The sequence below is a fragment of the Panthera tigris genome, chromosome A2, assembly GCF_018350195.1.
Source record: "Panthera tigris isolate Pti1 chromosome A2, P.tigris_Pti1_mat1.1, whole genome shotgun sequence".
In the NCBI taxonomy this organism is placed as follows: Eukaryota; Metazoa; Chordata; class Mammalia; order Carnivora; family Felidae; genus Panthera; species Panthera tigris.
Window position 1 is genome coordinate 147,806,268 of NC_056661.1, and position 13,195 is coordinate 147,819,462.

The 13,195-nt window shown below is 37.9% G+C and overlaps 1 protein-coding gene across 5 annotated transcripts in view; it reads left to right on the forward strand.

Moving 5' to 3' along the window:
- EXOC4 (exocyst complex component 4) overlaps positions 1 to 13,195 on the forward strand; it is a 745,858-nt gene that overhangs the window by 182,267 nt on the left and 550,396 nt on the right. The gene's annotated exons all lie outside the window — the stretch shown is intronic.

Here is a 13,195-nt window from a genome sequence, read left to right on the forward strand (position 1 = left end):
GTTTGTAGGAGCTGAACTGGTCCTTGAAGGAAGGCTAGGATTTAGGCATTTGGGAAGATCATTCTAGGTAAGGATAATATCACGTATTCACAACAGTGAGTACCTTACTGAATTTACCATATACATAATTCATAAGAAGAGCATAAGATGTGATTCGATAGCCTGAAACCAGATTCTGAAAAGCCTTAGATGAATTCAGTGGAGATCTTTGTGAACTCCTTAAAGAAGGAGCCATTTTTTTTTTTTTTTTTTTTTTTGGTCTTTGTATCCTCGTGCGTTATACACTCAGTGCCTCCAAACGCCATTATCCGCCCCATCTTCAGAATATTATCCTCAAATACTAATGAGAAGGTACTTCACACAGTTTCTGGCACTCAGTAGGTACAAGGTAAATGTTAATGGAATCTGAATCTGCACTTGTTATTCCTGAAGAGTCTATTTTGAATGAATGATAAACAAACATTTTTTTATAGGCGTGTCACCGTTCACAGATTACAGAGAACCAATATGAAGGAGGCTTTAGTAACTGAACTGCTAATTGAAAATTCTGGGTTGGAGCCACTTAATTGAATAAACTGTCTCCAGAGAGCAATTTGGGTCTTTTCCAAGATGCATTAACTCTTTCAGGTCATTAGGGTAGCACTTATCTCAGTGGAGCAGAAATTTCATAAATGGTATTCCTGTGATGTGAGTAAATTAATGTACCTCAGAAAGCCTGAAGTTTCACCCTGGGTGTTGTAGTTCTACTCCAAGGAGCTCATCTGTGAGTGTAAAACATCAATATGGAGCTGCCCTTTAGAGCATCTTACTTTGAATTTAGGTGACCTACTAGAGAGCACCTACTTTGTTTAAGACACTCTGCTGGATGTTACCAGAGATACAAAGAAAAGGCATGGCCTGAGCTGAGAGGCAGGAGAGAAAGCAAATAGCTATAAGATAAAACCCTTGAATAATACAAATAGCTGTATGGGTTTTAATGAGAATGGGACATTCTAATTAGCAATTAAGATAGATGGTAACCTCTCAGAAGGCAAAGATCTATGACAGGTCCGCACAGCATGCCCACTTACGTTTATTTGCTCAGCATATATAAATCTGCATATGTGTCAGCAAGAACAAATATCTGTATCCATGTACATACGTGCACATGTAGCGGTAAAATATGAGCTAGATCATCAGAAGCGTTTACAATTTTCACATAGATTTCCCCCTGTGGGATCTAAGTTATCAGTGTCTAGTGTTGATCTGAAATGAGTATGTTAAGTATATGAAAACCAGAAAAACAGCCAGTATCTTTTGGAGATAAGCTCACTGGTTGTCTGATAGTCTCAATTTGGATGTCAGTTGACTGCTGGAATATTGACCTCCAGGTAGAAAAGCAGATAAGAAAGGTCCGCCCTGCTCACCAGCATGTGTTACACATTTACATCTAATGTGAAGATAGAGACAGCTGGCTGTCATCCTAAGACTAAGGATAAGTGACATTAAGAGACCACTTCGAAAAGAACTCTGAAAGAGGAGGATGGAGATGACACCTCCATGAGAAGATAAAGCTTCAAAGGTGTTTATCTGCCTCTACTTCCTTATTCCTGGGGTTGACACCTCCTCTGGGCTTGTGGGCTCTGATTAGTAACATCTGCGTGGGACACACGAAGTCTGTTAAAATCAGTCCAGTTAAAAATTCATAAAGTAAAATCAGTCAGTTATACTCAAATTCACTTTCTTGATCTCATTCCCCCATGTTTGATAGATGGAAGAGGTAGTAACAAGTAAGGGTTAAAAAAAAAAGAGAGAGAGAAACTCAGACAGGACAAAACACCTTGGGACTTGGGTAAGGAACAGGACACTGGTTTAACCAAACAGTAACTGTGTAAAAACAGTTAACAGGAACCGAGGCTACAGAGGTCAGTCGGGGCTGTGGAAGGTGCTGAGTAAGAGTGAGGAGATGGGGTTTATTTTGTAGGCTAGGGGGAAGCCATTGAAGGGTTCGAGAATAAGAGTGATTATGTTGAGCTCTGCATGAGTGAGCTTACTCTGGTGCCAGGTTATGGGATAGATGGTCATGAGGCGTTTGAGGCAGAATGACAGTTGGGAGACTACTGTAAGACTTTATGACAAAGATAATGAAGACCAGATATATAAGGATGGGTGTAGGGATGGAAATAACTAGAAGGGGAAATGGACGTGAGATGTATGTTATAACATCTATAGGGCTTGGCATGTGATTTGGACAGCCAGACTGAGAAGCGTCAGAGCTAACTGCAGATTTTGATCTTGGGAGATCAGTAAAATAATGGTATTAACAAGGAAGGGAGCTAAGGGGACCTTTCTTTTGTCCCTCCCTCCTTTTGAAGAATGGTGGTGATGAAAGAGTTTGTTTGGTCAGGCTGTTGGTTTTGACCCTGTGCCTCTGCGCTCCTTTAATGTCTGTTGTGCTGTTTTCATCTTCTTGTTGTAAGAAGGATGTGGAAACCAGATAGGTGCTCTTGCAAGTGATGGTATCGTAGCTTGAGAGAAAGTATGATGGTAGAGGGAGACTTGGGAATAATTTGAAATGTAGAACTAACTAAAACAGAAGAAAACAAGAACAAGAGTAGGGTATTCAGCATTCAGATACTTAGGTTGGACAATATGGTAGTCAGATTCACTGAAGCGAAAGAAAGTGTTCCAGAAGTTTAGAGAATGAGTATTAGCAGAAACCCAGCCTTAGCAAATGAGGTTTTTATGGTAGAGAGAAGGGGAGGAGGAGGGAAGAGGAAAGTGATAGCGGTGGGAAGATTATGAGGATGTAGAGAGAATTTTGTTTATTTAATAATGCTGATAAATTGTTTGGTATGCTCCAGGCAGTGTTCTCAGTGATTGACAGCATTAACTCATTTCATCCTGATGATAGTACCTTGGGGTAGGTAATATTATTACTCCCGTTTTACAGTTGAGGAAACCCAGGTTCCGAGGCATAGGGAGATAATATCTTAGTTATGTGGTTCCTGGGATGCATCACAAAAAACAACAGCAGATCTTCTGAGCCTCATCCCCAGAGAGAATAGCCTGTTATGTGCCAGACATTTTATGTTTTTTCTTTTAATTCTCATATTAATTTTCTAAAGTAGATTCTGTTATCCTTATTTCACAGATGGGGGAAATAAGGCTTAGTGAGACTGAGCAACCTATGAAGGTCGTACAGCTAGTGAGTTGTAGAGCTGATTTCAAACATAAACTTTATGCATTTCTATATGACCCTCTCATTTTGCATTTTTGAAATTGAGGACACTGAAAAAGGATGTGTAATGATAAGAGGGGTCATTAAAATATTGTCATGAAACATCTTAGTGCAGTGGAAAGCTGAACCAGTAGCTGAAGTTTTACTTTGTAATGATATAAGAAAATCATGGAGCTTGGTGGTCAAGTTTGAGAGAAGGGGAGAAAGTGATAGAAATAGATAGAATGAACGTTAAAATACATTTGAATTGAAGTGGCCAGAGAATGTATTGAAATAGAAATGTGCCTTTGGGTGTTGAGACCATGCTTGTGTCCTACCCTGGTATCTGTCTGTCTTCTGTTTTCTATAAATGAGTTAAAAGTAACAAACCATCAAAATACTGTAAGGTCCAAAATACATGGAGGAAAAACTGACAAACTTGAAAGAATTCAAAAATTCAGTGATTAAAGTTAGAGATTTCAATACTTTTCTTCAATAATTAATAGAACAGCTAGACAGAAAACATAAGACTGAAACAACACTCTTAAGCATCTTGGGTGAAACCAACATACATGGTACACTCTACCCAACACCATCAGAAAAGAGATTATTTCACAGTGACATATTAGACATGTACTAGATCATGGAGTAAGTCTCAGTACATTTATTTTTTAAATTTAATTTTATATTAGAGCATGTGAGCAAGGGAGAGGGGCAGAGGGAGAGAGAATCTTAAGCAGTCTCCGATGTGGGGCTCGGTCCTACAACCCTGGGATCATGACCTGATCCGAAATCAAGAGTCAGATGCTCAACCGACTGAGCTACCCAGGTGCCCCTCTGTATATTTGAAAGGGTTGAAATCACACAAAGTATGTTCTCTAGCCACAATGGAATTAAAAAAACAACAGGAAGAAAATTTGAATCTTCTCAAATATTTGGAAATAAAACAGCAAACTTCTTTTTTTATTAAAAAATTTTTTCTTTAATGTTTATTTATTTTTGAGACAGAGAAAGACAGAACATGAATGGGGGAGGGTCAGAGAGAGGGAGACACAGAATCTAAAGCAGGCTCCAGGCTCTGAGCTGTCAGCACAGAGGCCAACGTGGGGCTCGAACTCATGGACTGTGAGATCATGACCTGAGCCGAAGTCGGATGCTTAACTGACTGAGCCACCCAGGCACCCCAAAACAGCAAACTTCTAAATACACCATGGGTAAAAAGAAAAAGACCTAAAATCAGCACTGTCACTTTCTACCTTAAGGGCTAGAAAAAAGGAGAAAGAGAATGCAAAGCAAGCAGAGGTAGGAAATATTAAATTGAAAATCAATGAAATAAAAATCAGAAGAATAATAGAAAAATGTAATGAAACTGAAAGGAGATTCTTTTAAAAGGTCAAAATTGATAAATCTCAAATTGATCAGTTAAAAAGAAAAATTAAAAAACAGAACAAAATCAGGAATGAAAGAAGAGACATTACTACAGACCTTAAAGAAATTAAAAAGCTTACATGGGATATTGTAAACAACTTTATGCCAACCAATTAGATAACTTAAATGGAGAAATTCTTAGAAAGGCACAAAATACCAAAACTGACTCAAGAAGGAGAAAAACTGAATTGCCCTAAAGCAAATTAGTAATTTTTTTCCTAAAAACAAAAAGCAGAAACATCCATAAGTACAGAGAACAAACTGGAATTCGCCAGAGGGGAAAGGGCAGGAAGATTGGAAAATGGGTGAAGGGGTGTGGGCGATAAAAGAAAAAAAAAAAATTCCTGTGGATACAGAAGGTTGCACAATGGTGTTCTGTCAGACATTTAAAGAAGAAATAATACCAAATCCTTTGCAAACTCATTTAGAAAATAGAGATATGAAAGAACATTTTCCAGTACATCCTGTGAGATTAGTGTTAGCCTGATAAGAAGGGAAAGATACCACAGGAGACTGTAGAGCAATATGCCTCATGAACATAGATGCAAAATTCTAGAACAAAATATTAGCAGATGGGATTCCTCAACTTAAAACTATATTATGCACCATGATTAAGTTGAGTTTATTTAAAAAATCAATGTAATACACAATTATTAATGGAATAAAGGGCCAAAACCACTTGATCATCTCTGTAGACACAGGAAAGCACTTGGCACCTGATAATGATTAAAAAGCAAAAACTTTAGCCAACAAGGACTAGAAAGGAACTTTTTCAACCTGATAAAAGGTTCTAGGAAAAGCTGCAGCTAACACTATAAGGGAAATTTTGAGATGTTAGAAGTGTTCTAAAATGACGGTGATGATGATTTCAGTGTATACATTTACTTAAAAATCATTAAACTGTACACTACAATGGGTGAATTTTATGGTACATATATTATACTTCAACAAAGCTGTTTTACAAATACTGTGGGACAAAATCACATTACAGATATTCAAGGGTATATGTCCTTCAAAGTGTCCTTAAGAGACTGTATAGAAATATACTTAATAGTCCTAATGTAAGTTAATTAATGTATAAATCATGGAGATCTCATCACCATTATTTCCCCTTTCACAATTATGCATTTGAGGGTACACACGAATATGAATATTCATGTGCTTCACAAGGGAGTATATTTCAAACTAAATTTATCGTCTATATGAAACAGACTCTTCCTGCATTCCTGGTTACTGTTCCTGGAACCATAGATTTTTATTTCCTCAGATGTGCATTCCTTTGTTTATTCTTTATTTCTCTTCATCTTTCCTTTGCTGAGTAGCTGGTTAAATTTTATTCAGTTTTTCCTCTGCATTGGCTCTCAGAGGTATCCCTAATTATACAATCCCATTCCTACTACTTTAGTTAACCTCTCTTTTTCTTTTCCTTTTGAGCTATTTTGGTAGATTTTCTCTTCATGTGTTAAGCACTTCCTCAATCATTGACTGTTTCCTTAATCATTCATTTTGCCACAAATCCCACTGCCTTCTAATCTATTATTTCATATGCCGCTAGATTAATTTAAACTAGATGTCTCACCATTTTACTTACCCATTGAAAACCGTTTTTGCCTTCCCATTTTACTGTGGCTTCAATACCTGAGCCTGGTGTTAAAGGTCCTGAGAAGTTTGTCTGTTTACCAACGTTTCAGGTCTACCTCTTACTCTTCCTTTTTATGTTACCAGAACTATTTGTTCTTCACTAAAGATACTCTGAATTTCCCTAGCTCCATTTCTGTATTTGTTGGGTTCCTTCCACCATTTTAGGTTTTGGGCTTTTACACATTTGAATATTGTATTTATGTCTTACGTGTGCCATGATCTTGAAACCTTTTTTCACTGCTCCAGTTAGGAGTAGTTTTGTCCTTTTGATAAGTGCTCACAGCAATTTCTTTGTCCTGATGCTTACCACTTTCTCTTGTATTGTGGTCACTCATGTGTGTGTCTGTCACTAGATAAGCACTTGGGGCGAGAAGGGGGAGGATTGATTGATTGATTTGGCTTTTAACTCTTTAAAGATGTTAACACCTTAAAAATTTTATTTATATATAGTAAAATTCCCTTGTTTTGATATGAGGGAAGGATTTATTTTTAAGTCTTGTTTTTATATCCAGCACAGTACTTTGCATATTTTTGTGTATTAAATAAATATGTTTAGTTTAAAAACATGAAAACTTTCTTCTGGAAGCTATTAACTGGGTTTTCTTTGTTAGGAGCTCATCTGTTGGAGGTTGGCAGGGAACTAAACATGATCTAGGGTTTCCTGATTAGGTGTTTGATACGGGACCAGAAAATACATGTGTACTCGTTGAATTTTTTGGTTTGTTTTCCTTTAAACACTAAGGCAACTATTCACAAGATCATGCTAATAGTGGTTTTAATTACACAATTGCTGTTGATAATGAGTATAATTAAGCAGGCAGCCATTCCACTTTCAAAATGACTGTTTATTTTTCTTTTAGTTTCCTTACTGCAGAATATTTTAGTCCTTATATAATGGGAAAATGAAAAAGTGCTACATTGAAAAAATAATTTTTTTGGCTTTGTTTTTCTTCCTCTTTAACGTTCCATTCACTAGCAACATACACGGGGGAAACCTGATAGTTTTTAATAATTTTAAATGGTCCTAATTTTTAAAATGTTTCAGTGTCTGTTGTAATATTTTCTGGAATCAAGGTGATATTTTGAGGGATATATTACACTGATTTTGCCCCCACCCCTTCTTTGGATTTCTCTTCTCAAATTCTGGATGTCTTGGTATCCCTGGACCTAGTTTTGTCTCCTCCATCCTCTAAGACTATAGTTTCTGCTCGGGTTCTACCCTTGTTCTGTGGAAATTAGAAGTAAGGGCTTTTTGGGAAGAAGCCAGGGGAACTCACCTACTGTGCTTTACTTCTTTTAAAGAGCATAGTTTATGCCTCATTTGGTTCCTCTCCACGCCCTTCAAATTCTTATTCTTTTGGTCTCACTGTTGAGCTCTTATAATTATTATCAGGATAAGGGCTAGTCCAATGGAAGCTACTTTGCTGTTCCTGGAACAAAATTATTGAAAATTATACTATTTAATATAGGCACATTCAACATATTGCTCAAGATGAGTAGAGTCTTGGTTCATATTGGGAGCTGAAAATGATTTTTTTTCCCACCGTATTATTGCTCCTGTCATAAGCAGTCGAATTCTCAGATTCATCACATGCGGCAAGTACAGTATGGCTTTGCTGTAAAAGCATTGGACATTCAGAGTCAGTGGTGAGGAGAATTGGTTTGTTAGTTGAACAGATTGAAATATATATAGACTGCTACTCTTGTTATCATGAGATACCAGTGTTCTGCAAAAAATAGGATTTGTGGTATAAATGTCACCAGATGCATGTTAGTGTATATCCATTTATCCATAGATATCTTGGTGAAGAAACAAAACCCCATTGAGGCTGTCATAAGAAAAACATAGGGAAAATGTATTAAAGGCCAAAAGGATATATTGTGGAACCAAAGAATAGCAACTGGATTTGAGACCTATAAATTATGGAAAACTTAGGTTGCCACCTTTAAATCTCTGTTCTGTGGGTCTCCTGTTTCTCTGTGTCTGGTCGTCTTGTTCATTCTTTTATTCTCTCTCTGCAGGTTGGCTTTCTTTGATTTCTCATGGTACAAGGTGGTTGCCCCAAAGAATTTACATCTCCTTGCCTATATTGACCACCAGAGACTGTATCTCACTAACACATTCCTGGGAGGGAGAACCTGACGGGCTAATTGGATGTTGGCTATTCCCCCCGGTGGAGTAGGCTTCGGCAGGGAAGGCATGGTTCCAACATGGTCACAAGCATGGTTACCAGAATCTGCTGTGCAGTTGGGGAACAGTTCTTAGATGAGGTGAAGATTTTGTAAGCTGGGAAGCTACTGAACGGGATTTACCATGTTAAGTACCTAGAAGGATCTGAATGTTTCTACTTAGATTAATGTGGAGGCTGAAGACAGGTGATGTGTTCATTGGAAGCTGGTAAATTCAACATTTATTTTTAGAAAACTCTGGGTGTATGACCATAAGTGGCCACAAGCAATATGTTAAATAAAGAGGGTTAAGTGGTAAATGACGAGTTCATTCAGAATGATGTTGCCAATACTAAGCAAGTTCTAAATCTCAAAATCTTGGCCCTGCTTTATATATCATGTGATTTCTGACTAGCATCTTAGCAACTGCCGATCAAATATCATAGCATAAGAGATGCCTGACTCCCTCGTTGTGTATGTTCTTTAAAGCATCATATTTCTTTGTTTCTACCACAGAACCATCCAGTATACCAGGTACTCAAAAAATATGGTGAATCATAATATCACTGGAGTATATAGATAGATAATCTGGTGCTTTCCAGCCATGTTTTTATATTTCTTGTCTTTGGTTTTACAAATTAATACCTTTTCAAGTTAAACTTAAAACACCCATAAACTTTGGCTTTTTTTTTTTTTTAATGCTTGATCAATAAGAAATAGCAATTCCCTGTACTAAAAAAGAGAAAAGAAATGAGTGTCAGAGAGATGAAGGAATTTAGAGTCAGCGAGAACATGGGATAATCTGCAGATTTTCTGTGGCCAGGATGTATTTGCTATTATATGTAATGTCCCCTTGCCCCAGACTTCCAGGCTTGGGTGACTTTCCCCGGGCAAAAGACAAGCTGTATAGCTTACTTCCTTTCATAAAAATGAAAATTTGAACTCATAGGTAGTGGTTTAGGATATTTATGTACAATTTAGAAGATGCAGCACATTATCCACAATGATGAGGAAGCACCAAGAATTGCCATGGTTCTACTTTTTTTTCTTAAATGTTTTTTTTTTACATTTATTCATTTTTGAGAGACAGAGAGAGACAGAGCATGAACAGGGGAGGGGCAGAGAGAGAGGGAGACACAGAATCCAAAGCAGGCTCCAGGCTCCGAGCTGTCAGCACAGATCCCGATGCGGGACTTGAACCCACGAACCGTGATATCATGACCTGAGCCGAAGTCAGGTGCTTAACCAACTGAGCCACCCAGGCACCCCTGCCATGGTTCTGTTTTAATGCCAGGTGTCTGATGTGTGTGTCAAGACTTGGTCGTAGAAGATTTAGTCTAATTCAGATAAATTTCTTAGAAAAAAGATTTGTTTGTTTGTTCTTTGAGATATTTAAAAGGCACTTCTCATAATTTGGTGTCAAAATAAAACTTTACCCTGTTTTAAAGTAATATTTTCTAGCTGGTAGTAAACATTATTAGGAAAGAAGAAGATATAGTGAAGGAAACAAACATGGCAAAGCCTATGATTAAAATCATAGGTATCCCTTTTAATTTTACTTGTAGTAAAGATTTGTGTACTGAGGAGTCATTTACAGGGCTCGTTTTGGAGACTATTTCTAATACGTGTATTAAAAACATACCCATCAAGGCTTCTTATCACATACTTTGTAAAATTTAGGGATTCGGTGATATATATAGGTGTGTATATATATGAATATATATGAATTCATATAGATATTCATATTCATATATATGTATTCATATTTATGTATATATTCATTTTCTGGTTTGTTTCATGGCTCTGTGATTGAAGTAAAGAAATATAAAAATTGGGGTGGTCAGGTGTCTTTTCCTTAAACGATAAGTAGTAGTATAGGGCAGTTTTCAACTAACACTTATCGAATGATGTGGGAAATGGGTGCTGTAGGAACTCAGAAAAGGGGACAGCTGGCCTAGAGTTGTCTTGGGAAGGTGTCATGGGAGAGAAAACGTTGGAATTGTTTTTGGGCAGGGTTTGTCAGGATATTGAGGAAAGAGGGTAATCTAGGTTAAGGCATTCCAAAATCGAGAGGGCCCACGCATGCGTGTTCAGGGAAGATTTAAGTAGTTGATGCTGATTGAGTGTTGGGTTCGTGTTGAGGAGAATAAGCTATGACTGGGAATAGATATTGAGGTCAGATTAATGTAGATGACAAAATAACTAGCCTTAAGATGACAGTGGCAACAGTTGTTTAGGAAGATCGCTCTGTCCGTGGTGTATGGGAAGGACTGGAAGAATAAAACATGTGAGGCAGAAAAGGAGAGAAACTGCATGAGTTGAACTAGGTTGGTGGCTAGCAGATGGATGGGAAGGGGCAAACTGAGAGAGCTGAGGAAGAGTAACCAATGGGCTGAGGCACTAACTGCTGCATGGGGACAAAGGGAGGGGAATGCATCTAAAGACAGTTCTGAAGTTTTAAACCTGGAGACCGGTGAGAATAAGAAACCACTCACAGAAAGAAGACAGAGGAAATTACCGATTTTATGGGAAAAGCATTCAGGTCTCAGAATTTAGGGTTGATGTTATCAGTGAAATGTGTGAATATGTCAAGCGTGCAGTCACATCCGTGGGATTGGAGTGTAGAGAGGAATCGGGACTACATTACATCATGATAATGGAAATATGTGGGAAGGCTGCCTTTTAAGTTTGGAACCTAATGACAAAAGAGAAAGGAAATTATAGAGAATGAGGACCAAAGCAACATTTTCATCAAGAAGGTAGAAATAGTACCTGTTTGTAAAAAGAAAGGAAGAAGCCAGTGTGTAAGAACAGACTAACAAAGTGAGCGGTGAGAATTAAGAGGACTTTACTAACGTGGAGAAAAAGAACAGTGATCTTGAAATACCTGAATTTTAAGGATGCGCACCAGGTAGGCCCTGATCAGTCAATATTTTCTTGTACAAGGCCAGTCATTGAATTCTAGGACGATAAGTACCTCAGAAGGATTACTGGTCTAGTGTATCTTCATGCTTTGGCAGAAACATACTTCCATCATACTGACTGGTGTTAAAACCAACAAGTGCCCTTGTAGACCTCTTTCTGTGTTCTGTCAACTTGAAATTCTGTTCTGGTTTACCAGCCTCTTTTGATCACACAGCCCCACAAACCTTATTAGCATCAGTGCCAACTCTACCAAGTAATTGAGTCCTTCAGTTGAGTCGTTACTGGAGACCCAGTTTAATACCCTTCTTGACTCTTGGGCAGTTTGGATGATGTATTCACAGAGATAGTATTTGTCAACATACTATTTCATCACCATGCTGAATGATACTCTAGTAGCCTCGTAAATATATATATTTAAAAAAATTGAACAGTTTGTTAATGTGTTTTATAGTTTTCCATTGAAATCTCTAGTGTACATACATATATATGTATGTGTGTATGTGTATATATGTATATGTATATAACTTATATTTAATGTGTATATATATACACACACACGTACATATATACACACACACACACACATTTATAGGTATGTGTATAGGTTCACAGCAAAATGGAGGGGAAGGTACAGAGATTTCCCATTAATCCCTTCACCCACACCTGCATATAGGCTAGTTTCTTCATACCTCTAAATCTGTTTCTTAATCTCTAAAATACGGATATTAGCTCTAACTTCATAGATTTCAGGATTGAGTTAAGATCATTTTCTAAAAATGCCTGATATTTGATAACTATTTAGTAATGTCTGTGCTCATAACAGGCATAATTAGCTTTAAAACTTGGGAGAGCATCATGTTCACAGAGTGCTTCATAAATGCTTTTCGATGATAACATTTAATATGATCCTCAAATCTTTTTTTTTTAATTTTTTTTAACGTTTATTTATTTTTGAGACCGAGAGAGACAGAGCATGAATGGGGGAGGGTCAGAGAGAGGGAGACACAGAATCTGAAACAGGCTCCAGGCTCCGAGCTGTCAGCACAGAGCCCGACGCGGGGCTCGAACTCACGGACTGCGAGATCATGACCTGAGCCGAAGTCCGCCGCTTGACCGACTGAGCCACCCAGGCGCCCCATCAAATCTTTATTGAATGAATAAGCAAATGAATGAATATATACCCCATACAGGAAGGAATCGTTTTTGGAACCGGAGTCTCTGAAAAGCTTTTACTTCAGTCATGGGTAGAATTGCTGGTGTACATTTGCTGTAACACTTGGTTATCTTAAAATTTTAAATGTTTCTTCTTCTTCTTTTTTTTAATGTTTGCTTATTTTTGAGAGAGAGACAGACAGGGGACAGAGAGAGAGGGAGACACGGAATCTGAAGCAGGCTCCAGGCTCTGAGCTGTCAGCACAGAGCCTAATGATTCAGGGCTTGAACCCACGAACCGTGAGATCATGACCTGAGCGGAAGTCAGACGCTTAACCCACTGAGTCACCCAGGCGGCCCGGTTATCTTAAAATTGTAGATGTAGCAAGTGATTTCAGAAATGAGTCGATGTACTTTAATCCCAGGTTAGATATGCTTAGGAACCATGATGATTTCTGGTCCAGATCTGCTGTTTTCTTTCACAACGGTGGGAACTTTAAAAAATTTTGTTATTTGTCTTAGAAATACAATGGTGGATTAGAGCCCAGGCCCCACCGAATGAGGCTGTAAAGTGGATTGATTTTTTAAGCATTGCCCATTGGCAATAGTGATTAAAAAGCTGTTGGTTTGCTTGTTTTGGAGCCGTCAAGATGAGTGGTGGCCCTAGAAATTATTTGCGGG